The sequence below is a fragment of the Trachurus japonicus genome, chromosome 15, assembly GCF_045865225.1.
Source record: "Trachurus japonicus isolate A0001 chromosome 15, Traja_1.0".
NCBI classification, from domain to species: Eukaryota; Metazoa; Chordata; class Actinopteri; order Carangiformes; family Carangidae; genus Trachurus; species Trachurus japonicus.
This window is the reverse complement of record NC_140921.1, coordinates 20,240,964-20,268,293: the sequence shown is the minus strand read 5'-3', so window position 1 is coordinate 20,268,293 and position 27,330 is coordinate 20,240,964.

The following is a 27,330-nucleotide window of genomic DNA, read 5'->3' as shown; positions in this document are numbered from 1 at the left end:
ACATCCAAATACCTCCATACTGCTCGTCTGTAATGTCCCTCTTGTATTGAAGCCCCGGCATGAGAAATTGTTCCAAAAAAAAAAAATCTATATTTTAAGCTTATTTGTAATGGAAGCTCCCAGTGTCTCAGTTCACTGCTCTGCCTGTGTCAGTGCAAATCGTGCAAGATTGCTGAGTGAAATTTGAATTTTGGGTGAACTATCCCTTTAACTTTTTTTTTTTTTCTTTTTTTTTGGAGTCCTTCTCTTCACAAAGCTATGCACAAGTGGCAGCCCAGGAACAGCTTTATTGCTCCTGGTTGCACATCAAAGAATACGTGTGTTTTAGGATGTGACTTCGACTTCCCTTTATAGATTCATTTTGACTTTGCATTATTTTCATATTACAAATAAAATTCCCTTTATTCAGAGCGTCTGTTACTTCATAGGTGTCAAAGGTTTTTGCTGTGGATTGTTGGCACGGTTCAGATGATTACAGATTATCTTGATAAGGCTGCTAGATTTGTCATTTGATTGCCTGCCTAGTGTACCCTGTAATCCCTGTAATCTGCAGAAAAGGAAATCCTTTTATATTTAATTAGGAAACGAGCATCAGTGTCAGAACCTAGTGATCACATGTAACATTTATTTTTTCTGACATGTCTTTATTACGCGTCACTGCACATGTAGCCTTGGTGTTTGCTCTCTGCAGCCCACACTCCAACAACTCTCTCCTTGTAAAAGCTGGTCTTTGCCAGTGGCTCCATCTCTCTGTGTCACTACACTTTAGAGACATAAAGGTTAGCAGTGCGCAAGTTTGCATCCGAAAAAGACAAACTCAGAGATGTTCTCTGTACTCTGTATGTTTGAACTTAACACTGTCTCTTTTGAAACAGCTGCACCGTGCATCTTTTTTTTTTTTTTTTACATATTTGAGGTTGCAAAGATTTACAAGAAATAGGTATTTGACTTTTGGGTCATACATAGGATGTCGGTGTTGGTATTCAGTTCATTTTTGGGTTAGCGCTACTCAGCAGTAGCACTATGAAACTCAAAGTGACAGGGTGAGGATGCATGAATATCTTCACACTGTATGGGTGTAGGGGTTCACGCAAGGTGCAATGTCTGTATTTGCACGAACATGTATCACAAGATATGTCTGCTGCATAAATTGTATTATTGAAGTGTATTAACAAATCTTCACTGAATGTCTTGTGAATTACACCACGATGTCAGATACTGCCAAGAAAAAGGTTCCTACACTGACAAGATAGAGGGAAAAAAGATTAACAGAATACAATTACAACATGTTGACTTTAGGTCCTCATCAGATAATGCTCATCATATGAATGAGACGAATAATATACAACTTCACCTGATTCAGCTAAGCTTTGAACGCCAGGTTGAACTCTGCCATCAGTTACATCAAAATAAATGGAGCACCATCCCATATGATGACAAGTCAAGATATGAGAAATGATGTTCAGTACAGATGTTTTGAATAAAGGTATACCTAATTTTGATGTACCATTATATTATTATTTGTACATGTAAAGATAATTTGAATGTATTCTTGATTTGACAATCTTACAGTCACAGCAATAGTCATGCTCATATCTTTAAAAAAAATATATATAGAAATTATATTAAGTAAGAACTGATATAAATATTCTCAAATTTTGTCTGTAGATAAATCATTAGTGTGTTATAAACCCAATCACTCACTTCTACTACATATTTTTCTAAAGGATGAAAAACAGAATGATGAGGCCATTAAACACCCTCACCGTCACTTTTCACAGACCGAGACAATCGTCGGTGTCGTAAACCAGACAAGCCTCACAAAGAGAGCCTCACATGCAGCAAAACATGCTTCTTAAAAGTCTCAGAAATTATTTACTGCTGTCTGGTTCTGCGATGGACCTTTAAGCACCCCCCCCCCCTCCACTTGCCATCGCTGGGCCCTCTCTGCCACAGTCATCTAACATGTCAGAGCTCCACTGATCTGAAGCTGCGAAAAGCACTTATTGCTCTTCCATTGCTTGTGCATCACTGGGGAATTTCCAAGTCTCAAATAACAAAATACACCAACAGATTCAGGCCCTTTGAGAGCCCATCGACAGTAAGCATTATCGTTATGCTAATTGCATCAAGCCAAGCCTTCCATTCAAATTTAATTAATCTTGATCTGTTGTTGTTGTTGCTATTGTTTACAATTGCTCTTTGCATTCACTACCATTACATTATTAATGTTTGATCTATTTAATTTTCCACACAACAAGAACAAGAATGAATGTTAATGTGTATCTGTGTCTCTGGGATACAAATATATATAGACAATCATACAGGAAACACATTGTATTATAGAATAAATTAAACATGCTACTATACTTCCTTTATTGTTATGTTTTGTATCAGTGGCTGTGAATGTGAACCTCCAACTGTATTTGGGTGTATGATGCTGTATTTCCTCTGTGTTTTTGTCAACGGTGCGTTGCTGGCTGCAGGGGACTGGCCCCATACAGTCATGTTACTGTACATAACTGGGAGTCTGCTGCCATCTCTGTCTGCTCCTGACACCTTGATCCTAACAGATATGCTACGGTTAAGTGTTTGCATTAGACAGATGTAGTCAGAGCCTGCGGACAGCATCAACCTGAACACTACGACCAACAGAAATGCGCAAAAACTAAGATCTAGATTTGATAATCAAGTTAATGATCCAGTGTGAGCGCTCCTGTCTGTCCGTGTGATAAATACTAATGCTTACTAATTTATCTTAGCACAAAACATGAAAACAGCAAGTAAATTTGGATACACTTTTGAAAATACTCATAAACATAAACATGTGGATACTAATAGCTCTGTTTTCATTATGTGAATATTTGGAAAATTTTTCATTTTGTGAATGATCAATTGAGTCTTGTTTTGTTTTTTTTTTGTTTTTTTACAATTTAAGTTTATAATATTTCATCAACACTTCAAAACTGCAAAGTTAGTTTCCTCTCAAGATACATTTTCTGTCACAGAGGAAGGAGCAGCCTACAAAGATTTGTGACAACATTCCTCTAATGAGAAAAAAAAACATCACACCAGCAGCAGCAGCTGGACTCTATATGCACCACTGAAATGATAACAAAACTTACGATTCATATAATTTAGAATTTCTTCTAGTTTTAATGGTATACCACTAAATCAGCAAGACTGGGTCAAAGGCTACGCCGCATATTGTCAGTGATTATGGAGGACGTAACTGAAAACTAATGTTTGAAGTTGGCAATGCTGCTTGATGGCACCAATTTTATACTGAAACAGCCAATGGGAAAACTTCAACACTTGGCTGCCTGACCAATGGTGTAACTAGTTCACTCAGTCTGTCAGTCAGTCACAGACAGGTTTACTGTATGGGACTCAATCCAAAATTGGTGTTGAGACAAAATAAATTTATTTAAAGTAAGCGATCCAGTGGTTTTGGCTAACTTCTTGTCAGCCGATGGAGTTAGCAGTCCCCGCCCTCGTCCCTACGTCACCACATTCACGCGCATCCCTTGGCTGCACACACAGAGAGGACCGCCCCTTTATGCCGTTCTCTCTCCTCATTGGATAAAGCTTGTAGGATACAAGGGCGTATACAAGAAGTTTTCTCCTCGGCTTACAGCAGAGCAAAGTGACTGACAGATATTAAAGCAGAAGTAAGCGGAATATTTGTGTTAATATAAGTCTTAAATAGTTATATCTAACGACGGAAATCACTTATATAGAGTGTTTGGTCCGAAACACGGGTCTGTCAGTCACTCTGCTCTGCTCTGCTCTCCACTCTGCTAGCTAGCCAATCTTTCTTCAAGCAAGTGTTTGTATATTAATTATCCACAGCTAATACACTGCTTCATGCAACTTATAAAAAAGCAACAGATGTCAGCCCATCTTCTTGTGATTAAGACCTCGTGAAATTGCATTGGTGATTGACATGTGGGCTATATGCTACATGTCTGTTGCACAGATCACGTTGCAGACCTCCATTTTACTGTAACCCTGGAAAAAGATCCAATTCATCTGGGTGTTGCATGTTGCATAAGGTGCGTGATGCGGCATTGTTCCTCATTAGTATCCAGCGTGTTAAGATGCCAACTGACAGCAGTCCTGGGGGATAGCTTTGTGCTGCTCCCTTATTTATGTGCCCAGTGCAACTCAGGAATGTCTCATACCTACATGCTCTCCACATCCCCCATCTTTATACATTAAGCTCAACCTCAGGAGCACCTCTGGCAATGCAGAGGTTGGGTATATTTGTCTACCCACTCAGAGAGGCGACGGCAAGGTCGGGGAAGGTTTTCAGACATTTCAGTTTCATGTAAATGTAATTCATGACATGCAAAAACATTCATTTGAAGTTGTCTTAAAATAACAGCAGATGCTTGCTATTTGAACAACGGGTAAATCTGCTTATGTCGATGTGAACAAATTAAAGGTACCTTTTATCGTAAAGCTTTGGTTTCCAATAAGTATGAGACGTTCCCAAACAGCCGGGTCGGTGCTGTTTCTGATTGCTGTGCGACTGGAGGCTGAATGTGATTGGTGCTGATCAGGTACAGAGGCTGGTAGGCTTCATGGAGAGGGTGAAAAAACAAGTTCAATTTATTCTTGGTTCTTGTCTGAGTTTCAGCTTCGTTTCATGTATCACACTTTTGACTGGGCCAAATTAAGCTATATATGGTCACAACAATCACATGGCATTGGCAACCATTGTTCCTGCGATTTCCCTTGACTTTAAAAAAAATAATTAAAAAAATCAAGTTTTCCTTGTAGCTTTTGTACCAGATACACAGCAGACAGGTGATAATACATGCTGCTTGTCAGCCTCAGGCCCATAGTATGGTAATTCAGATGTCATGCATATAGTTTACTTGTTCTGCTCTGCAAGCAACAGATGATACAAGAGATTTTTAGCTGCACTGGTCTGTCAGGGTCACCTCAAAATGACAGTTCTGCCAAAAACCACACAAATCCCAGGTGCTTTACATAAAATATGATAAGTAGCTATAGCTATCTGAGATTATATAAAGTTAGGTCTTGGTGGAAATGACTGCTTTGACTCCAAACTCATCAAAAGGCAGCATTGAAGCTCAGAAACCCAGCTGATCAATTGATTAGTGATCACAGAGCTGATCAAACATTTGCAATGTTCATTAAATATCCACAAACACAGAGCAACAGTGGAACCGCCGTTGTCTTTAAACAGGGGTTTCCTCCTCAACAATTTATGTGCAAATCTATCCACGTCCTTGAATTCACAGCCTCACAGCCATCAGATCACTAAATGCCAATAGCTAATTATACACTCTGAGCTGAAAGGGAGCTTTGCTTCTCGAGATACTGATAATTTTAAGCCATTATTTTTGAGACGTGCATTTTAAGGAATCGTCCCACTAGCTGTCAATCATCCTTGTTTGTTTAGTCATAAAGACCACAAAGAAGTGCTGATTGATACACAAGGTCCATGCTGCCTTTACCCACCGGGGCTAGTAACTTTCTCCTGGAGTTTTAGTCTGTTTCCACTTTTAAATTCATCAGATGTCAATTCCACATCACATTTTTTAAAGTCAGAATGGCTCCACCCAGAGAGTAAAGGAGCAAATGTTACAGAAACTGTCATGTATTTTGGTCCAGGGTTTCAGACAGACAGACAGACAGACAGACGGACAGTGCTTGACTGATCACTCTCTGTGAGACAGGTTAGGTTTCCGGTTGGTCGAGAGTGTTCGTTGATCATTCTGATGTGGTGTGACTGGCCGTCCAGATGCTCCATGTTGGGGCCGGGCACAGTCCACTGACACTGCTGATGCTGCAGTGAGGAGCTCAGAGGATGCTGCCAGTGCTGTCTGCAAGCCCTCTAACCACAGCAGATGATTGTGCTCGCTATGTAATTTGTTCAATTTAGCAACTATCGGAGGGTTCTCCACTCACCATTTGCTCATCCAGGACTAAACGTGACTACAATCTAAATGTCATTAAAGGGATAGTTCACCCAAAATTCAAATTTCACTCATTATCTACTCACCCTCATGTCGACTAAGAGCTGTGAGAATTTTCAGAGTCCTCCGTGCCTTCTCTGAGTTACGGGGGGGTCCGCGCAGCAGTATTTGTCCATATAATGGTTGTGAATGGATACCACTTTTCTTTGTCCAAAAAGACACACCAAAAACATCCAAATACCTCCATACTGCCGTCTGTAATGTCCGTCTTGTATTGAAGCCCCAACATGAGAAATTGTTCCGAAAAAATTAAATAAGTCAATATTTTAAGCTTGTTTGTAGCGGAAGCTCCCAGTGTCTCGGTTCACTGCTCTTCCTGTGTGACCGGTGGAACAATTTCTCATGTCGGGGTCAATACAAGAGGGACATTACAGACGAGCAGTATGGAGGTATTTGGATGTTTTTTGGTGTGTCTTTTTGGACAAAGAAAAGTGGTATCCATTCACAACCATTATATGGACAAATACTGCTGCGCGGACCCTCCCCCCCGTAACTCAGAGAAGGCACAGAGGACTCAGAAAATTCTCACAGCTCTTAGCTGACATGAAGGTGAGTAGATAATGAGTGAAATTTGAATTTTGGGTGAACTATCCCTTTAACGCAGCCTTTGTACATTGTATTTTAGAACATTACAGTACCAAATTGGAGCAACGCAGCGAAGCAGTGTTTAAATTATAGAGAAAAATGTTGGTTTTAATATTTCCTGGCATAGCATGTGTCCTAATTGTGACGCCCACGTGATAACAAATAAGCGTTTGGGTTGTTGAGTCTATTCTTTGCAGACTCCTCCTGTGTGTTGCCGTAGGCCCTGTGTCTGGATCTGACAGGGAGGTCCTAGGTTTATGTGGTGTGGCACCGGGGTAGACACACACCATTACTCTGAAGCCCCAGGTTCACGCATGAACATCACACACACAGCCCTCATCCCGCCTTCCCCCCACCGATAGCCTCCTGGCTTGCCAAAGAGAGGGGCTGTCCTGCTTTCCTAGCCTCATTGATTCTGGAGGGTCTCCATCAATTAAATCTGATGGACTTTCAACTCCACTGAGCCCGGTGTAGCAGCTAATCAGGAAAGCAGGAGAGACGGTCGCCCCAACCTGAGACTCTAACCCACCACAGGCTCCTTCACATGAATGTAGAGAGACACATCATTGGCTAGAACCAAATATAAACCACAGGCAGGAGCAAGGCCTACATTTGATCTCACATGAATCGCAAGCTTAAAAAAAACAAGTAGCTGCTTCCATAATCGCAAATAGTAATGAATTGTTATTTAAATTGCTGACAGCTATTTTTTCGAATGAACCGTGCTGCCTGGAGGCGAGACGAGTCAGAATTCAGCTCGCACTCTACCTCATTTGACATCAAAGGGAACGTACGGATCATGTTTGCTCCTCTTTTGTGTTGTTTTTCACAGCAGGTGCGTGTTTGCAAGATTCAACTGCCAAATAAAACTGGCAAGTTTTGTTTGTGTTGAGTGATTTAAGGGTTGACGTTCGCCATTGCTGACAGTAGCCTATACCCTGTTGCAGTTGCAGATGCAATGTAGCTTTTGAGACTTCTTCAAGCAATTACCCAAAACGCAGATTTATTATTTCTCATTCAGACACACAGTTTGTGTAAATTAATGACACAACATGGGACAGGATAATTCTTTGTAACATCGCTAATGAACTGGTGATTAGGTTATTAATTACCTAATGTTTATGGTTTAATGGGTAGTTGAGGATTACCTTCCATACTGTTCCTAATGTGATTGCACATGTGAATATTGAATTACTAATTTCTAACGTTAATAATGCACAGCATTCCTGCTGCTCTAAATATTCATCTGTGTATTAATCCACAGCTGAAAATAGTCCCCAGGAATAAAATGCCTTGTTTACTCATGTAATAATATATTTGCAGAGAGCTACAGTACTTAGTTGTTTTAGAAAACTTTTTAAAGATTTATATGTTGTTTTGGTCTTTATTATTTTGACAGTAGGAAAAATATAGAATAACAACAACCTCTTCTTTTAATGATGGCATGAAAAATCTTTTGTTTTTGTTTTTTTAAAAGTAAATATAGATAAGTAGGCATGGTTCAGCTGAATGGCAGCTTCAGTCTCGCATCAGTGATGCTTGAGCATCTCATAATCAAGAGTACACTTCACTTCAGACAAGAAAGAACATGATGGAAATAACAGCGAAAAAAACAACAGAGTGAGACAGAGGTGACACCAGACTCAGACTGAGGAAAGAAAGAAAAAAAAACATCAGCGAAGGAATTTGCACATCAGTGATTCATCGTATCTCATAAGATCTGAAACTTACACTGAATAACCTGAACAACAGAAATCACTGAACAATGCAGAGCAATAGACTTGGGGGGGGGGAAGATATATAACCTTTATGAAAGGTATCACTTATGACTGAGAGTGAAGTGTAAATTTAATTCCACTGGAATTTTGACACCCAACTTTTCTCAGCTCTGTAAAAATTATGAACTTGACAAACCATAAATTAGCTGCGTATATCAAGATCAGTGTATTTATGTCTGTGCCTTCCATTGAAAGTTAAAAGATCAGTAGCTTCAATGAATGAATGAATGAATGAATGAATTGTGACATGTAACAATCTGCCTCTTGAGATAATAAAGCGTATTGATAAACAGTCTTTCTTGTATGTACAGTGTAACCTGTACATGGTTCAACAGTTGGGGCTGTCGTCACTGGTGTAGTGAAATGACATGAGGAGTGATGGGTTATTCATGCGTAAACAAACATGGCATGTTTGCTCAGGGGCAATCTTTTGGAAGAAATGTCATTCTGAATTGCAGGGACTGTAGATGACACATGCATTCGCCTGGCAGCGGCAGACCACAACTACATTTTGGTGCACGTATATTTAAAGAGGTCTCTGTCATTCCGAGCGTCACGTCGGAGAGAAAGCAGTTATGGCCCAAAAGGATTGAAAAAGAAGGCTGAACCAGCAGCTTACTAACACCTCACCAAAGCCATTTCTGACTGTTACAATTCAGATGAAGGAGCCTGTTTCCCCCCCGGTGAGCTGAGGCAGGAGGAGAAAAAGAGCCAATGCAGGCGATCAAAGAGGCATCGATCGGGTCTACTGCTCTCGGATCCCAGCGGAACAGAGCCGCCTTCTTCTCCTGACCGCTCTCCAATGCTGAAGCCGAGGCCACAGCTCTCCCGGGAAAGAAAGAACTGCATTGGTTTCCAAATTTTCTCGTGCAGATTCATAAACCACCTGAAATTGATCTCTGGTTTTATTTCACCTTCCTTGTTGGTCTTCTTTTGTGAAAAGCGGCCTCAAAATGAGTAAATTGCCAAACCGCCACCAATCAATCCAACTGTGCAGTGGAAATGGAGGAACTTTACACAGCTAGAAAATGAACATAAATTAGTGCGTCCTTGGAAATACATTGTTTTCTGCAGTGTTTCCTGCTTGTAATGCTTTTTTAATCTTAAAATGATGATTGCATCTTGATGTCTGTAAGTGAATGGGGCTGTCACTGTGGGAAGAAAATGATAAACTGAATAGAATTAACACATGATTTGTTCAGATTAATTCAGAACCAACCCACGCGGCCTAATTGTAAACCACTTTAATGTTTCATTCAGTTGTGCTGTCTCCGCTGCCTGTATGCTGCAACAAGCTTGTGTTGCTGTAAAACCACAATTTTTCAATGATGCTGTGAGGCGTGATGGGATTATATAGCTGTCTAATTACTAATGGCAGCAACAGGCAGTGTTGCGCGGGTTCATGGTGAATGGTGATCTGGACAAACCAAGTGTTGCAAATAAAGAACGTCAACAGGAATATTAGCTCACACAAACCACAAAATGGCAGTTAGTTTGGCAACCACCATGAAAAAGCAAAAGAATAAGAGGATCTATGGCGTTGCTAATGCAGGGATGGGGCAGCACAAAGCAAAAAAGTAAAACGTTTTTGTGTTCAAACCTAGTTGTGTGTGGAGTTTGCATCTTCCTATGCCAGAGGTTTTGTCAGAGGGCTCCAGTTTCAACATGCACACAGACACTGAACTGCCCATACTGTAGGTGTGTTAACATGTGAGGTTGTTTGTCTCTATATGTCGGGCCTGTGATAGAGTTGCAACCTGTCCAGGGTTTACCGTACCTCCACCCTCACCCTATGTCAGCTCCAATTGGCTCCAGCTCCCCACGGACGATGAATGGATAGTGATGGTAATTCAAAGAACGCAGCTATTGTAGTGGCTGAAGCAAGTGTTTGTTTGACCAGTCAAGCAATGTATTGTAGTGCACCCAAATGATGTCACCACAATCATGTGAATTTAATTTAATGAATGGAAGAATAATTTCCTTTTTTTATTTTGAAGGATTGAGTTTATTCCCGAGTTAAATATGTTTTAATCACATTTTTATTTCTTTATATACATATCTTGTCAGATAGTGGAAAAAAGATGCAAGCATAACCTTGGTGGCCGGAGCTGTTGTGGTTCCGGTGGCCTTAGGTGTGGCCTTCAGCCCACATCTCAGATGCAACCTGTAGCCTACACATGAATGAGCACTCCGTGTCTTCATTGTCGCTGCATTGATACCAACAGGGTCTTGGGAGCTGCGTATTCCGGCCATTTGAGTGTATTTAATGATGTTTATGTAAAAAGTTGAAAGAACCACTCCACTTCGTGGGTGAGTCAGTGTGGCTTTGCCCTGTGTTTTGCCTAGCAGGTGGGTAGGCGGAGGTATTTTACACCACAGTTACACTACAGTAACATTTTCTCACATTTTTGATTACTTACCTTGCTATGGAATTTTGTGAACTGTTTGCCTGAAATTGAGAGATTGAGAGATTCAGATATATAATGTTTGATTGTGTTTTGAATTTGTGGAAATGAATACAGATGCAACCTGTAGGCCTACACAAGAATGAGCACTTCTTCATTGTCGCTGCATTATGTCTGTTCCAACAGAACTTTATTTGATACATGGTCAAACAATGTGGGAACCGTAACAGTATGCATCATTTTATTTTCCACCTCATGCAGAATCTTTATATCAAATATTTGCATCAATGAAACTTTGACCTGCAAAGTTTTCAAAGCAGTGACATTACAGCTCCTCTACATCTGTAAATCATTCTCACTAGAAAAGATGAAATAATGCACAAGTCGCCGTTCGAGGAGATTTTCTCTCTAAACCAATGTTAATCCTATGATCTGAATTATACTCCCTTCATTCAATATGACATCCTAATAGCACTGAGAGCCATATCTTGCATCAAGTGATAAGGCTGTTTTGCACCATACAGCCCCTGATTTTGTTCAGCGATCTCCATTTTGCATTCTTTGATAGAGATTAAATTGAGGAAGATTGCAATGTGACAAGAAAAGTCAGTCTCTCATCCTGTGCAGCTCACTACACATCAAATGGGAAGGCACACCATCAAATACATACATAAAGTTCATGAAAAAAGGACAGGGATTTAAATTCAACATCTTGGGGACTTGAAAGCTCTTTTTTTTATTTTACTCTTATGAACAGTGTGATTATTTATTATTCATGGTTTCTCTCCTCAGACCAGTTCTATTTAAATTAAAGTCCAAATTTGATACAAATGGAGTTAACATTTGTTGTATGTTAACATAAATACACAAGTCTTTAAAAGTGAGAGGAGTAGACATGGTAACAAGGTTATAACATAGAAAAACAATGATGAATTATTTATGAAACTGTAAGTTGTGTACAGAAGTGATTTCTGTTTAATGCAGCCAATCACACCAAGCAGCTCCATGGACCCTGTGGGTTTTTTCCCCCCTACAACACATTGGTTCATATTTTATTCTCTCCCCAATTCTGTTTTTTTTCTGAAGGCAAGTCATAACTTGAAGGATATGAAAAAAAATTGCCTTTTGACAGAAGAAGAACTTTTCAAAGTGAGGTTTAGTCCTTAAACGAACTTGTTCAGAAAGTTAGCTTCAGCTTCATCATGTATTCGTTGTGTATGCCAGCACGTTGACCAAACTCATCACCGCTGTCAAAGTGGTCAGACCCTTCATTGGAATATTACCATGTTTTTTCAAAGACGCTTGGGGATGAACATATATATTTGAAAAGAAAAATCTTCCAGGGGACCTCTTACTGTTGTACATGTCTTCTCCCTGCAGACATGCATGTGCCTAATTATGTTTTATCTATTTTATCTATTATCTTTTATGTGACATTTCTTTCCAGAAAGCACTGACCTTTGCAATACTTGTATTGGTGGCTTGACGTAGCTGTAAATCAATGAATATGATAAATCAACACAGTGCTGTTGTTCAGAGAAGAGATGCAATGAAGCAGATCATTGCCTGGCATGTGTATGTTCTTAAGTGGGACATGTTCCACTTTCCATGTATCACTTTCCCTGTTCATACTTGACTTCAAGAGGAAAAAAAAACATTTTGATTCATTATTCATATTTGTTATATGCAATTGGGAACTTAGGACCTCAATGGGCAAAAAATATTAGCATAATAAATGTCAAACCTAATCTCTTTGATTTGATAATTATTCTCTTCTACTCAGCCTCATGCATCTTGTCTTTCTTCAGGAATGGAAGGGTTACTGTCTTAAAGGGACAACGAGGAGTTTCTATTCGGTTATAAAAAAGTCTCACGTTAATGTGGATGAATCTCCGCTACCCACACTTGTTAATGGGCCCATTTTCGATAAATATATCGTTCTGTCTCTATCGTTATTTTGTTATTATTAGTGGTGGCGGAAATGCTGGTCGAGCCGACCAGCGTTTCCTTAATGAGAATAACGCAGCTGAATGGCCGTTTATGGTCGGAACTACGACGGTAACTGAACGTCTTTGAACCTCTGACTTTAATTATTGATGAATGAAAACATGAGTCCGTCTTGCGCCGGTCAAAGAATTTTACAGTGCGTGCGGAGGCTCATAAATGTAGTGTGAAAACGCTTCGCTTTTCTAAAACTCCTCGTTGTCCCTTTAAAAACCCTATAAATAGAGTTGTCCAATCAGATTTTTCTTAATTTTTTTCTATCGCTCATAGCCAGAGAAAAGGTTAGCTTTGGTAGCCCCCACTGGAAGTGGTTTAGAAATTGAAAGGTAAATGAACCAATCACATTTTCATTGTTGGTGGGTGGGACCAAAACTCACTGCTTTTAGGGCCAGACCTGCCTCATGTAGTTTAACCTTTTCTGTCCATGGGCTTTAAACAGATGAGTGACTTCGGCCAGTTGGTCAGACAGCAGTCACAGCACAGATGTCACAATAGGACAGTCTGCACATTGGATTTAAGATGATAAATTGGAATACTTTAATGAAAAGATAGACCTTTACAAACTAAGTGAATATCAATAATTGAGGATTAGACAGACAATTGGACTTGGCAAAGGCTTCAATCACCACTGCTATGCCGTCCTGCTGGTTTATGAGTATATAAATTCATTATGGCCTCTGTGAAACAAATTTAACAGTTGAATAGTGGAAATCTGTGAGTAAACAATAAAGGCAAAGTGCTAATAAGTCACCGGTTATCTGTTTCATCATGTCCTGATAAGAATGTGCTTCAAATATAATTTCAGATATTGAAGTTTCTATCTGTTGCTGTAGGTTGCCATTAGCAAGTGCATGCACAACGGAAATTACTCCAGTATTTCTAGTGCCTTTAATAAAGTCTGTTTGGAACAATATGAAGCTTTTATCATAAAAAACTGCGAATGTTTGACTGCTCAGACGGATCCCATATTCTCTCTGCTCACTGTCATGACCATGAAGTAAAGTTTCTACCAGCTGTCAAATTTTATTTCCACCAGCTTTGATAGAAGTGCAATTTGACAGTCAGTTCAAATGTCAAAAAAATTATTTACCTTGGGATTCAGATGCACTACTGAGGAGGGATGTGGAGCTTTTTGGGACATCTCAGTCAGATGCTGAATCACTACTGAGTCAGACTACCTTAGCTTCATTAAAAGGGGGGGAAAGGACACATTTAATTTCGTTTTAATTTAACTGATTGCCTGATTTAATACAAACAGGCACCACCCCTAGGAGCATATTAAGTCAGACCCTCGCCTACGTCTTGAATTTTGTATGATATTTAATTCTGCCTACTAACAGGGTTCATTTGTCACAAAGATCATTCTGTTCTTAGCTTGATGATACAGGTGTTGATACCATTGTGGCGAGACTGAAGAAGCAGGAAGCTGAGGGAACTTTTCCGTTTCATGTTAATATTTTTTTTAAGAGTCAATGCTGCACATGAAGAAAAATACATTCTGCATCCTATTGATATTTGCAAATCATATATCATGCATAAATTATAAACATTAGGTAGCGTCATTAATTCAGATGTTCTTCTAATGTTCTAAATTAAATCTTTGCCCTATACTTCATGCAAAAACTGAGGATGGTCAGATGCTGTTTAAGGCTGCAGAAAAGCATGTGGTTCTTGAATTAAGGTCATTATTCTTTGTTCATTTTTTTTCCCTTCTATTTCCAAGGTTAAAAAAAATACTGACTTTGTTAATCAGCATGCCTTTCACTCAGTCAACTATGATTTACTGTACCTTAAACTCCTACATTCTCGGTCTGAGGGAAGAACATGTGCACTGTAAGTGTGTTTATGAACTGCCAAGTTGTGCAGTAAAGCAATAAATCCAGTCATTCATTCACTCAAATGGTTAAATGGATGAGCGATTGATCGTACATCCTTTTTGATGTAGCACTTTCACATTTATCAAAGCAACCTGTTGCTGTGGTGTGAATTGTACCTGCTTTCCTCTCCACAGTAAAGCTGGATTTATAGAGCTGCATTGCAGATCACAGCTGTGAGGACTACACATGTTGGAGCTGTAGGCCAAAACCAACACGTGCCTCTTAAAAACACTCCCTTGAGCTATCACAGCCACAGATACACCACGTGTGGACTGGAGGACCTGTAGCCTATCCGCTCAGCTTGGGCAGCTTGTGCCTGTGGAAAGTGATGATAGTGAAGACAATGTAAAGCAAATAAAAAGACTTATTCTATGTAATTTACTTCAAAGCATCCCTACTGCTCACATCACAATAAGAGAAAGCGTTGAGCTCAGTGGCTGCTGTAGCAGTAGTAATCCTCATTCAGTAATGAGACAAAGAAAAGTAGAAGCTGCACCTATAAATCCAGGCCCATGAATACATGTGTAGCCCATTCTCATTATCTACCATAAAGGGAATGATAGAACGTAAGTGACTATGGCAGATATAATCAATACATAATACGGCCTGATACTGAACCATATGTATTGTGACAATGGGAGAAATCCAATGTTGAACTTGTGTTTAAATCCAAACCACATCAGGATGTTACAGCCAGAAAAACACAGAGAAAGTGAACAAACAGTCACATGGGTCGTTTTGGAACTGTCAAATTTTGTTCACACAAGTTCCGGTGCACACAATATAAAATGTTGTAAAGATGCCAGCAGTTGCTTCCAATTTCCTGTGTTAGTCTTGTGGGCTTTTGATAAAGATAATGATATTGAAAGCAGACCATAACAAGGTGCGAGAAGAGAGAAAATTCCTCAGATCTCAGACGAAAAGAGAGAGGGATTTTCCAACAAGAGGGATAAACAGTGCCAAGCTGGTAGAATTTACACTGCAGTTCAAACACGATGTATTATTTATTCTTCCTTTTAATGTCAGAGCTCAGTTCAATTTAAACGGAGAACCCATTTGTGACCGCAGCAACTGCACTGCTATATCTTATTCATTAAAGTTCCTCTTGTTTTGCTTTGATTTTAGGTGGCCAAAGCTCTTCAGCGAGAACTAGAGCTTTGTTTTCTCCTGGTGGGTCAGCTGAGGTGTTCGCTCTTAAAGCCTTTTGTAATGCACAGTGCTTAAGGGAATTACAGTGTGTGCTCTTTATACCTTGCACAGCTCTAAATACCCCGCACAGTGTGTGGTCGTGCAGCAGACAGTTTGGAAACGTTCACACAACAGGAAGTCATAACTCATTCATATGTTTTCCACGGCATTTTTCCCTCCTAAAATGATTAAGTGGAGTGGATAAACAGTATTTTCCAAGGTAATAAAACATACATATATTAATTCAGTAGTTTTTTTGTGTCATATGTACATTAATGAAATCACTACTTACAGATCATTTGGGCAGCTTGACTCAATGTTCTGCATAATTGCAGAGGATCAGGATGCCTGGAGCATCTGTGCTACATCTGACATTTATGTGCTTACAGGTGTTGTGGATATCCTCTCTTAACACGCTGAGCATGTTGCCAAGTGCGGCAGCTTCCATGTGCACAGATTTGATTTCATGCGGCTGACACTTGCTTAGGCTCCGTACAACCGTGATCAAATTAGCACATCTGAAACTTTCCTCAGGGTCTTGGAAAGCTTGTCGGCATCTTTAACAATTCTGCTATTGACTCTGCAGCTTCAATTCGAGGGATCTATTTCCACATGCAGATGCTCCTCGGGAGATAACTACTGAATCAAAGCATCGATATCCTATAAAACATGAATATAGAACGTAAACCATAAGCGTGGAGTAACTGTGATGCAGTTGCCAGCTGTAATTTATTGTATCCCATATATCAGTATGAATGCTATCTGTCTGCACACCTGAATAAAGCAGCCCAAATCCTGTGCTCACTGTTAGTCTGAATACATTTTTGCTATATAATCTGCTTTTGTAGATCTTCATCCTGTACAAGGCTTTTTGGGATACTCTGTCATAAGCTTATTAAGATAAGAAAAATACGATGTACAAAAAAGCAAGAGAAAAGCTGTTTTCTTTTGGGCTTAAGAAAGAATGGACATCGGAATTATTTCCCTGTTTATTTCATTTGTGCAATAATAACGATGCAGTAGGTAATTACTTCAGCATAGTATTATCTTTAAATTATAACAAGATTGCTCTGGATCTTTGTTTACTGGAGTGTAACAGGCCAGCTAAACAGAGAAAGATGTATCAAAGATGATATCACTCTGGCAGAGAATATTTTACTTTGTGGGCAACAGAAATGTTTGGGTTTTTCTTTTTGACATAAATATTTGAAACAAACAAATCAATAGAGCCAGCGTCAACACTGTACAAACTTTTTTTGAATTTTCTCATCTTATAAAGAGCCATAAAGAACCTTCACAATGTTCTGCGATTAAACTCTCGGCCTTCATGTCAAGATCAGATCTGTCACCCTCTTAGAAATGTACCTGTCCTCATCTACAAGTCATGTTTGCAGATTTTTTTGTCATAAATATGTCCCTTTTAGTCAAATGTAATAAATTTACTTTGCATCACTTGGAAACCAGCAGGCTATTACAAAGAGATTAAAGTCCTGGGTCAGTGCAGCCAGCAGCTGGACTGAACAGCTCCCTTCATCACCTTTTTGGCTTCAATTTGATGGCAGCCATTAAAGAGATTTGAAGGCAACTTCTTCCTCTTAAGACTGCCAACTGTGAGCTGACATCATTTAGCCAACCTCCAGCCATGTGGCATTGTGCCTTTCCCATCTTCCTCAGCCAGTAATTATCCTATTGACTACACTTGATGAGAGAAAAGTTGCCACCAGTGTCTCTTTGATGTGTTTTGGGGATTTCAATGCAACCAAAATGCCAAAAATAAGTGCACCTTGAAGAACGTAGTTTCAAATGCAAGGTAACAGGTGTAAGTGAGTGCTCTGCTCGCCCCATTGTTACCAACTTTAAGCTGCTTTCTGCAAAGTGTAAAGAAGACTTGTTCACTGGCTGAGGGGATGGCACAGCCACAGTGCCACATGGCCCACATTTGGCCGAGTGAAGAGAGTGTCAGACCACTGTTGGCAGCCACGGAGGAGGCAGCTGCCTTCTAGTCACTCAAGCAACAAAAGTTCCTTCCAGATGTTCAGGCCCCTTTAGAGCTCAGTTTGAATTAAAAAAACATTTGAATATCAATTGGGGAAATGAACTGTTATTGTTGATAAGTTGGTTAATTTGAAAAAAAAAAGAAAGAAAAAAGGCCTCATTCAATTTCAAGTATTTGCTTTCAAATTCAAATCGCTGTATTCGGGGAAATTTAAATTCAGCTGCTCAGTGTGTATAAGCTTGATAAATTCATATTTATGCAGTTTAAATTCTGCCTGTGTTCACACTGATCTCTGTTCACGGGGATAAAGCGTCAAATCACATCATATCATATAAACAGACAGCACATTATTTAAACAGACAGCAGTTTAATGCAGGAGGGGATTTTATGGCTACTGTGCACAGCTGAGATCCATCTGCACACAGCACCAAGCAGGATACACACAGTCTAACTGTATTTAATAACAACTTGAGAATTTTTAATGAATTACGTTTTGGTGGTAGAAAATATAATAAAATTCAATGAAGGTGTTCCATTAACTCTCTTTCACACTATGTGCCCATATACTGTACGTCAAGTGCTTTACGAATCAGTCCCATAACAAGTACTGTACTGTATTTGCTATTTTAGACTCGGTTTCTACAAGAATGGATAATCAGTCAGATGATGTCAGCAGCGCAAAAGCAAGTGCAAAAATATATGATTGTCCAATTTAACTCCTTTAATTAATATGCAATTGGTCTGCAATCTGCAGTGTGAAGGGCAAGTCTGCATTTTTAAACTCTCTGTTTTACAATTTGTTTCTCTGTTTCTTCCTCTTGTTTAGTGAGCCTCAGCCTGCATTGTCCCATACTGCCCTTCAGCCTTCAGAATCAGCAGAATCAGCCTTCAGAGTGGGCACAAACTATGCCAACCAGCCATAGGGTAGCTGTGTGGGCGGTAAGTTGTAACGGAGATAGCAAAACCATACTGCAAGGGAGCAAGAGATCACGACTGTTTTCACTAAAGGAAGTGAGAGTGTGCTCTAAAATAAAACACAGCATCACTTGTGGCTACGTTGCATTATGGGTTTATTGTTTGTGGCTATACTGCCTGAAGTTAGTATCTCTTCCTCTTCAGAGCTGTGCAACTCCATTGTCCACGGGCAGTATTTTTGAAAATATCCTATATGTTTGGCTATCCCTGCTCACAGTTCGACGGAACCAAATGTGTCCTCTAGTTCAAAGTGACGCTTTAACGTTGGCTAGATTTGCATAGGCTACACTTAGCTGGTGCTACTGTAATAAGAAGGCTTTGTTTCAGCACATTGTAAATTATACTGTATGTTTGTGTAATGACTGGTGAATCATGAGCTAAAAGTATCCGCTCAGCAGGTCATCTGTCAGGGTTGCTGACAGTACCAGCTGGCCCGTTCTGGCTGCCAGGGGTACAGGCAGGTTAGAGGGTGCACGGGCCTCCCACAATCATGGTTCTCCTTTTCTATATCGGGGATGAAAACACAGCCAAGCCTCAAGTGGTGGTGCACTCGTCCTCCAAAGCAAGGCGTAATTGATCCAAATAAACAACAGAAGGAAAGGAGGAGCAGATTGCCCACGCAGCCATTCATGTCTTGGACATTACTGCAGGTCCTGAGTTCAAACTAGGTCAAGGATGAAATATCAGAATCACAGAGAGGATACAAGATCAAAGGTGTGCAAGTGTGTGTGTATTGCCAGTAATGGTATTTTGTGGTTAGTAAAAATGATGAAAGTGTGGAGATGATAAAAAATTGAAAGCCTCCTGGACATTACTGGCAGGCAGAAGATGAGTGTGTTTATGGGTTTTACCTGATTGGTTATCTGTGAATATGTCCTCAAATATTCCCTGCTATCAGCTCCAGCGACACAGCAGAACCGGAGAAAAAGAGTGGGTGACTTTCTCCTCTTCTAAACAAAGTTCACTCCTGGAGAGAAACAGTTCAATAAGAAAAGAAGATTTAACAACATGAACACATAAACGCAAATATAGTTGGGTTAAGCTTAGCTTAGCTTTTTGACTAAAAGCCAGGGGACACACAACAAGCTAATAAAATATATCCTTTTTTATGTAACATACAGGAAGAAATGCATGCAAAATTCTCTACCCAAACCCTTTCTATCTATTGGCCCCTTGGCAACCTCCATGTAACTAGAAGACCATAGATGTAACCCCTTTAACCGGGTTGCGTTAACCTAATATTCTCTGTCATTAATGGGTTTAGTAAACCGGTAATAGAAAAATCTGAAGGCCATTGGTCATTTTGACTGATTGCAATCAACATCCCTGTCCAGTTGATGGCGAGTGGGCACAGCTTCGCTGGCTGCACAGGACAAATGTCATGGAAGCTCAGTGTCCTGCTGTGACTGTCACATTTATGCCTTTTAGATGACGTTATTTTGCAAAACTAACAGAGAAGAGTCGATAAAGCATCTTTGTGTTTATGGTGTTGTTAGCAGGACAACTAGCTAGCCGTCATGATAGCAGGCAGGCTGAGCTTTAGTAACATCACTGTGCTGGCTCCCTATTGTCCTCGCTACACGAGTAAAAGCAAGTACTCCTGTGGTCAAACTTGATGTCTTACATCCATGGTAAACACATGGACACAGTGTGGATGTCTCTGTTCATCTTAACTTTCATACCCTTACAAATGCACAATTTTATAGCTTCTTCAGATTAAATGTTAATTAAAAAGGAATTAATGAAAATTAAAGTATATTGAATAGGTCTTTATTATCATTTAAAAACAAAAATTAAAATGACGGACAAAAATTGATAATGATGGGATTTATATGACCCTGTCAGTCAAAATGACAGACAATGAAAAAGTCTGCCCACAACTCAACTATGAACAAAAATAAGATATGATAATCTCACAAGTATGGACAGATCTGGTCCCTTCTTTCTTGAAAATGCATTTTCAACCATTAATTTCAACAAAATCCCATCAACAATTCTTATCATAAATGTGCATGTTTGTCTGAACTCATGTATCTGTGTAACCTGGCCTATGGACAAGATATGAAAATCAGCCTATATAATGACTGGCACGCTGGAAAATCTAAATAATGTCTCAGTGATATCTGAAAGGACGGCTTTCTTCTCCTCAGATATTAAATCATTCATTTTAATGAAGCTTGGGGGTTAACCTAAAATCCCATGAAAGTCAAAATTACATCTTAAAAATCAGAAGTCATATCCAAATCCAACACCTTGAAGAAGGGCATGATTAAACGTGTCTAAAAGTAAAGCTCTAATTTTCCAAGATAATTACACTCTGTGAGATAGTTCCTGGCAGATTTAAGGGCTGACAATTAATTATGAGATATAACAACTCTTGTCGTTAGCTTCAGTGACTGAGGATTCGCGTATTAGATAATTTTAAGAAAGAGAACAATCATGTCGAGCACTTTCAGCACAAATCCAGTGGCCGGTGAAAGCGGTGAGTCAGTGGAAGAGGCTGGAGTTTATTTTGGCAGGATACCTCTGCATCCCAGCAGAGTCGAGGGTGAGAAGCCAAGCAGTCAGCTGTGAGGGGAGCCCAGGTAAAAATTGTGGATGCATCATTAATTTATCCCAGTTTACACAGTGGCAGAGAGTTCAAAGCATTGCCTTTTTGTTTCTCTGTGTGTGTCCTCTGTCTTCCCTCTGGCCCAGACCAGCCTGGCCTTTTGGACACTGGAGGCAGGTGGAGCTGCAGGTCAGAATAGGAGAGAAAGCAGCATGGATCCTGCCAGTCACACAGGGCCCAGAAGACTGAGTGGCCAGGCCCTTCAGGACCAACTGGCAGATGGCTGCCTCAGGATAATGACCAGGTGACATCTGCAGAGTGAACAAGCCATCAGGCTAACAGACTCACCTTGACCCACCAGGGAAGCCAAGCTGCCCGTTCTCAACCTCCTCCTCCTCTTCCTGCAATTCCCTCAGGTTACACCCACAAAGAACTATAACAGAAGTTTATTGATTTACTAAGTTTCTCAACTCCCCGAAAAAAAAAGAGGTGTGAGAATGTCCTGAAAAAACATTAACAGATTTTATGTGGGTGTTTGAATTGAATTTTTTTTTATACACCAGAGATTCAGTCACTGCCTTCGTCAATACCAAAAGACTGGGGGTAAATTTCTCTGTGAACCGTTCTCCTTTTTTCTTTTGTGATTCTAACCAAAACTCTATAAGACATCAAATTGTTATCTGACAATTCAGACAACTGGGGCCTTATTGCCTTCTGGTAGGAGGGATATGGTTAAGTCATAACATAATGCAAAATGAAATTGGTGTTTTTTTATTATCATTTTTCCTTTCTCTGTTGCTATTGACAAGTGATTTTGAAAAGGAAGGGCTTGTGCCTTGTCTAAAGACTCTGACTCATGCACACCGACTTCGTGATGCTGTACACAAAGGTCATCTTTTGACAGCGCTGAGATCATGAAAAGGTCAGACTCCTTGTGCCATTTGGAAAAGAGGCAGTGTGAAACAAACCTGCCAATATGATTCCAGCATGTCTTTTTCATCTGAGTGTTAACACAATACGCTGTTTACCTGCGTGACTACTCGCAAGTTAATTTTAGGGATTAAGTTAGCGAAAACTTTGCAGGCTGAGAGAAAGAGGTGCTGTTGAGTGAAAATGAACTGAATAAAGCAGCACAGCTGCAGCACTTGTGCTCACTAAGTGAAAATGAAACACATGGTTTCCATGTTTTCGTGTTCAAGTGTAGAACAAACACGATACTAAGGAAACACTGCATATGGTGATTCAAAAAGAAGATTAATTGAAGGGATTTTCAAGCTCCTGGGGGCAGACCTTGAATAACTTACATACAAACATGAACAGAACTTTTACGACCCAAAATACAACTGCATTTGGATAACTTACATGCCTAAAGAAATGACTGATTTCCTCTTATATTGGCAGAAGCTCAATTTAGAATCAGTCACTAAGTCCTGATCTGTACATTATACAGTTGCATTTATACCTGATAAGAACTTTAAAATATATATTACAAGGGTTTCGGAGGTTGTGCCTTTCTGGTTGTTTATTTAGGGTGTTGCTCTCATTAGTTGATTGGCTTCAGGCGTTTCATTCATTCTTTACAATGATTGGCTCATTAATCAGCTGTTTGACACCAGCTAACTGGTAATGTCCAATCATGCAGGAGTAGGAAGAGTGGGTTAGGTTAGGTTAGGTTAAGGTTAGTTTAGGTTAGGTAAGGGTTAGGTTAGATTAGGTTACGTTAGGCTAAGGTACAACATAGTTTAGGTTTGGCTGGGTTTGGTTTGGCGGGGTTAAGGTTAGCTTAGCTTAGGTTAGTTATGTGTGTTTAACTGTGTATCAGTGCTGCTTTGTATGAACATATTTTGTTGTGCCATATTTTTGTGATCTTAAAGTACCTCACTATTTCGTGTTTACACACATGAACGCTGAAGGTTGAATGGTCTGCATTAAAAGATTGCCTTTACTTGTCCTCTCCCAGTTGTCATCCATAAGCCTGGTGTGGTGGATGCTTTTACACATCAGCGAAGTGGTACACAGTGTATCCAGACATGAAATGGAAGAAGCCATCATCTCTCACATATCTCAGCCAATTAAACCATCTGCAGTCCAAATTGGTGCCAATGAGAACTTGCAACTGCATTCAAATGATGATGGATTGCATAGGGTTTCTTTGCATCTATAATGCCAGAGGAGGCAGTCAAAGATTATTGACTAGTAAATGCAGTACTGTACTTCTAATCTGCAAGAAGTCAAGAAAGTAATGCATTTATTTGCTCTGTAAATAGCTGCTGAAGGTTGTTGTGTACAGTCCTTAAGAGGAAACAGTGAACGCAACAGTATTTTGCGTCCAGTATTTCACAGGTGCTGTTTGTTTGGAGCCAACAAAGCATGGATCAGCATTATAGATGGTGTGAGAAACTGTAGAGCAGAGTACAGTAGTAGAGCAATAGTTGAACCTCAAGGAGGAGGATGTAGCATAACTGTTTTCACAGTTTTCTGCTTCTTCTTTCTAATCCTGTTTAGATTTTGCTGCATTTATCTGCTGAAGTTCAAATATTGATCAAATATCCACACAATCTCAGCTACTGTCCTCCGTCCAGCCAGTCAAGAGCTCAGTTCCTCACCTTGCAGTGTCTGTGCCATTCACTCTCAAACTGTGAAGAAACACTAAATGACTTTCACTCTCAAAGTCTCTCCCCAGCTTCCCTAAGCTCTTCTAGGCTATGCACACTGACTAGGATGCATTTTCAAGTAGTTAACCCACTTTCTGTTCTTGCTTATAGACAAAACGTACTTCTGGGGTTTCACTGACTTTTGTATTCAAGCGTAGCGAGCACTGAGACACTGAAAAAGCTTAAAGTCTCAGACAATGCAAACAGTATTTACATAAACATCCAAGGTCACCTTTGAGAGTGGTCATGGTCGAATGGGTTGCTAAAGCTTGTGATGAGGCTGTAACTGGAGGTTTCCTGAGGTAAAGCCATGGCTGAAAAAGAAAACATCCAAGCAAGTTTGTGTTCATGTAAGAGCTGAGTCGACCTATGCCCAAACCCAAACATGCATCCTAAATATATTACAACCTCAACATTTGATTGATAAATCTGCGGCCACAACTTTAAACTATAACTGTGATCATTTGCCTATATGATGCATTCAGGGCCTCAGGGATGTTTTGTTTTCCCTGACCTTCCTTTGCTAGGATAAGCCCCAGTCACAGGGAAATATAGCAAAGACCAGCTGTGTGAATATCTGGATCCTATCCAGATCCATCCAAACAAAAATACTCTCTCATTACCGTCTCTGTATGTGGAAAGCAGCACTCTTGATCCACTTGTATTTAAATCCATTTCTTCCTTGTTTTGCCAACTTGTTTTTTTTTTCTTCCTTCTTTGTAGCGTTTATTCATAAAGAAGCCGCTTACAAAATTTGTTTAGCCAATAACAGTGATTTTCTTTGAATAAAGCACAACAGGTACAGGATTAGGAGAGTTTGCACTTTAAAATGCAGGAATCAGGAAGACTGCCACATGTTCTGGTGCTTCAGAACTTAAGCTGCATCTTTTTGCTTAAGTACATTTAAAATGGTAAAATCAGTTCATCCCTTCAAAAAAAGAGAGGAAAAAGGTAGGCTACACAAACTGAGTCTGTGTGATTTATGCAGCAGGGGGGGAAAAGGATAAGACGTAAAGTTAATAAGTTTGATAAGTGAGCAGCATTAATGTAAATGCAACAAAAATGATAATTGATTAATCAGGCATTCTGTATGCACCCCGAGTCTGAGGGGAAGCACCAGAAAAAAACAAGTTTAATAAGGAGAGACCTGTATAAATTACAAAAGAAATACTTGTAGGAATATTTAATCCAAATCAATACTGAATGTAATTAAGAGAACTTAGCAGAAGAGACAATATTGATCTGACATTTGACATATTCTACGTATACTTTTGGGTGACAGCTCTGGAGACATCTTAATCTCACTCGAGACCTTCTGATGCCAAAATTCATTTCTCTCTGCTCCCTTTGGAATGACGTTATTATGGTTGGGAAGATGACAGATGTATCAATTATGCATAAGGTAAGAGTGTGCGGAAGGCGTCTATGCAAATCAAGTTCACCCAACGGATGACAGTGAAATAAATGAAAATGCTCATTTCAAAGTGGTGAGTTCAGGTTCCTGCCAGTCTAAAGGTCTGAACAGCCACAGAGGAAGAGACACTGACAAAGTCTGACCCTCTTCTTTGAATCACAAATGTTGATGGTTAATAGATTTAAGATCACTTATTTATAGTTTGCTGTATGTGATAAGAAAACTGGGAAGTAGCCTATACTTATTAAGTTTTTGCCACCAAAATTGATACCATTCCCATACATGGAGTTAGCTGCTGGTTAGCATAGCATAGCCTTAAAGGGGCAAAGAGCTACCTTGGTTTTGTCCAAAGGTAAGAAATCTACAAATTAACACAAGCTCACTTATCATGTCATGTCATACTTCATTTGTTTAATCTGTTTAACAACTCAAAGGTATCATACAAATGTTCTTGTATTAAAACTTTTTTGAATTGTGTAAAACTTTCCAGCAGTTTTCAAAGCGACAAAAACATGCAATTAAATGATTAACAGTTTATCCAATTTCAAGTCACATTCTTATATGATACACTTCTAACCTGGTCTTTTTTTTTTTTTTTGGTTTAAGGTGACATATTATGGAAATATAACTTTGAAGATTCTTTAAAGGAGCATTATCGCAAATACAGCAGTAATAGCATAAAATAAGCTGAAATATGCAAAAGATGGGTCGGGGGGAGCCATAACTAAATTTACCAAAAATATCACCAACAGTGTAGTGTCCGTGGGGCAAATGCAGCATTTGTCTTTGTTATGATCCAAGCCGGCCCGGCGCTTGCTGCGTTCAATTGCACTCGGAACTCGCAAATCCGACCTCCGAACCGGAAAAATGCAACAGTAAATTGTAATGTAGCAGTGTTAGGCTGCTCACAGTCACTGAATCGCTCGGTAGAACACTTTGTCTCCACGTCCCGTGTCTTTCTTCAGCTTTCCTCTCAGCGTTATTAAGGAGGAGGAAGTTGCAGTTGCTGTTGTTGTCGTTGTTGTGGTTGTGCGCGACGTAGAGCTGCCGCTTCCACTAGGGAGTTTTCTTTTTCCCGCGATTGCACGTTCATTCAGCCTGGTGAGGGAGGAGGAGGGACGAGGAGGGAGGAGGGACGAGGAGGAGGAGGGGGGGGGGGGGGGGGGGGGGGGGGGGACTAAACGGGGCTGCTCTCTCTCTCTGACAGCTGCCCACTTGTTTATATCTGATAAGCGCCGCCTGGCTCCATCTAGTGGCCGAATTAAGAATTTGGATTTGCGATAATGCTCCTTTAACATTTGGGTGTTTGTCTTGCCTTCCGACCCCCAAATTGTGAGATCTGACAAAAAAATCTGTAATGTGCAGGCTCCCTAAATTGAAATCCACATTGTTTTACGAGTCTTCCAGTGATGTAACTAGGTTTCGAATTTGCATAACCCCACCCCTACCTGGTACCGGTAAAAGGGGCGGGGCAAGCAGTGGTTTATTTGCATTTAAAGGAACAGGCACTGAAACCAGCCGTTCTGAACAGGGGTTAGTTTTCTGTTTTGAGAGTATGAAAAGTGATTCTTTGGGTATTTTGTCCAAATCATGTCACAGATATGTCTTTAAGACAACTATTCTAATTTGTGGAAGGGGGGCATAATATGGCTCCTTTAAGGATTTTTGTTTACCTAACGGGCAGCATTAGGTGTGGTGGTTAGTGGTTAGCACTCTCGCCTCACAGCAAGGTTCTGCATTTGATCTGCAGGCTTGCGACTCTATCTATCTATTATCTATCTATCTTTTGTCTGTCTGTCCAGCCATCCAGTCATACAATATACACAAACCTTCTTACATCCATACATCCACACACACAAAGCCTTCATAAATACTTTCATCCATATGTAGTG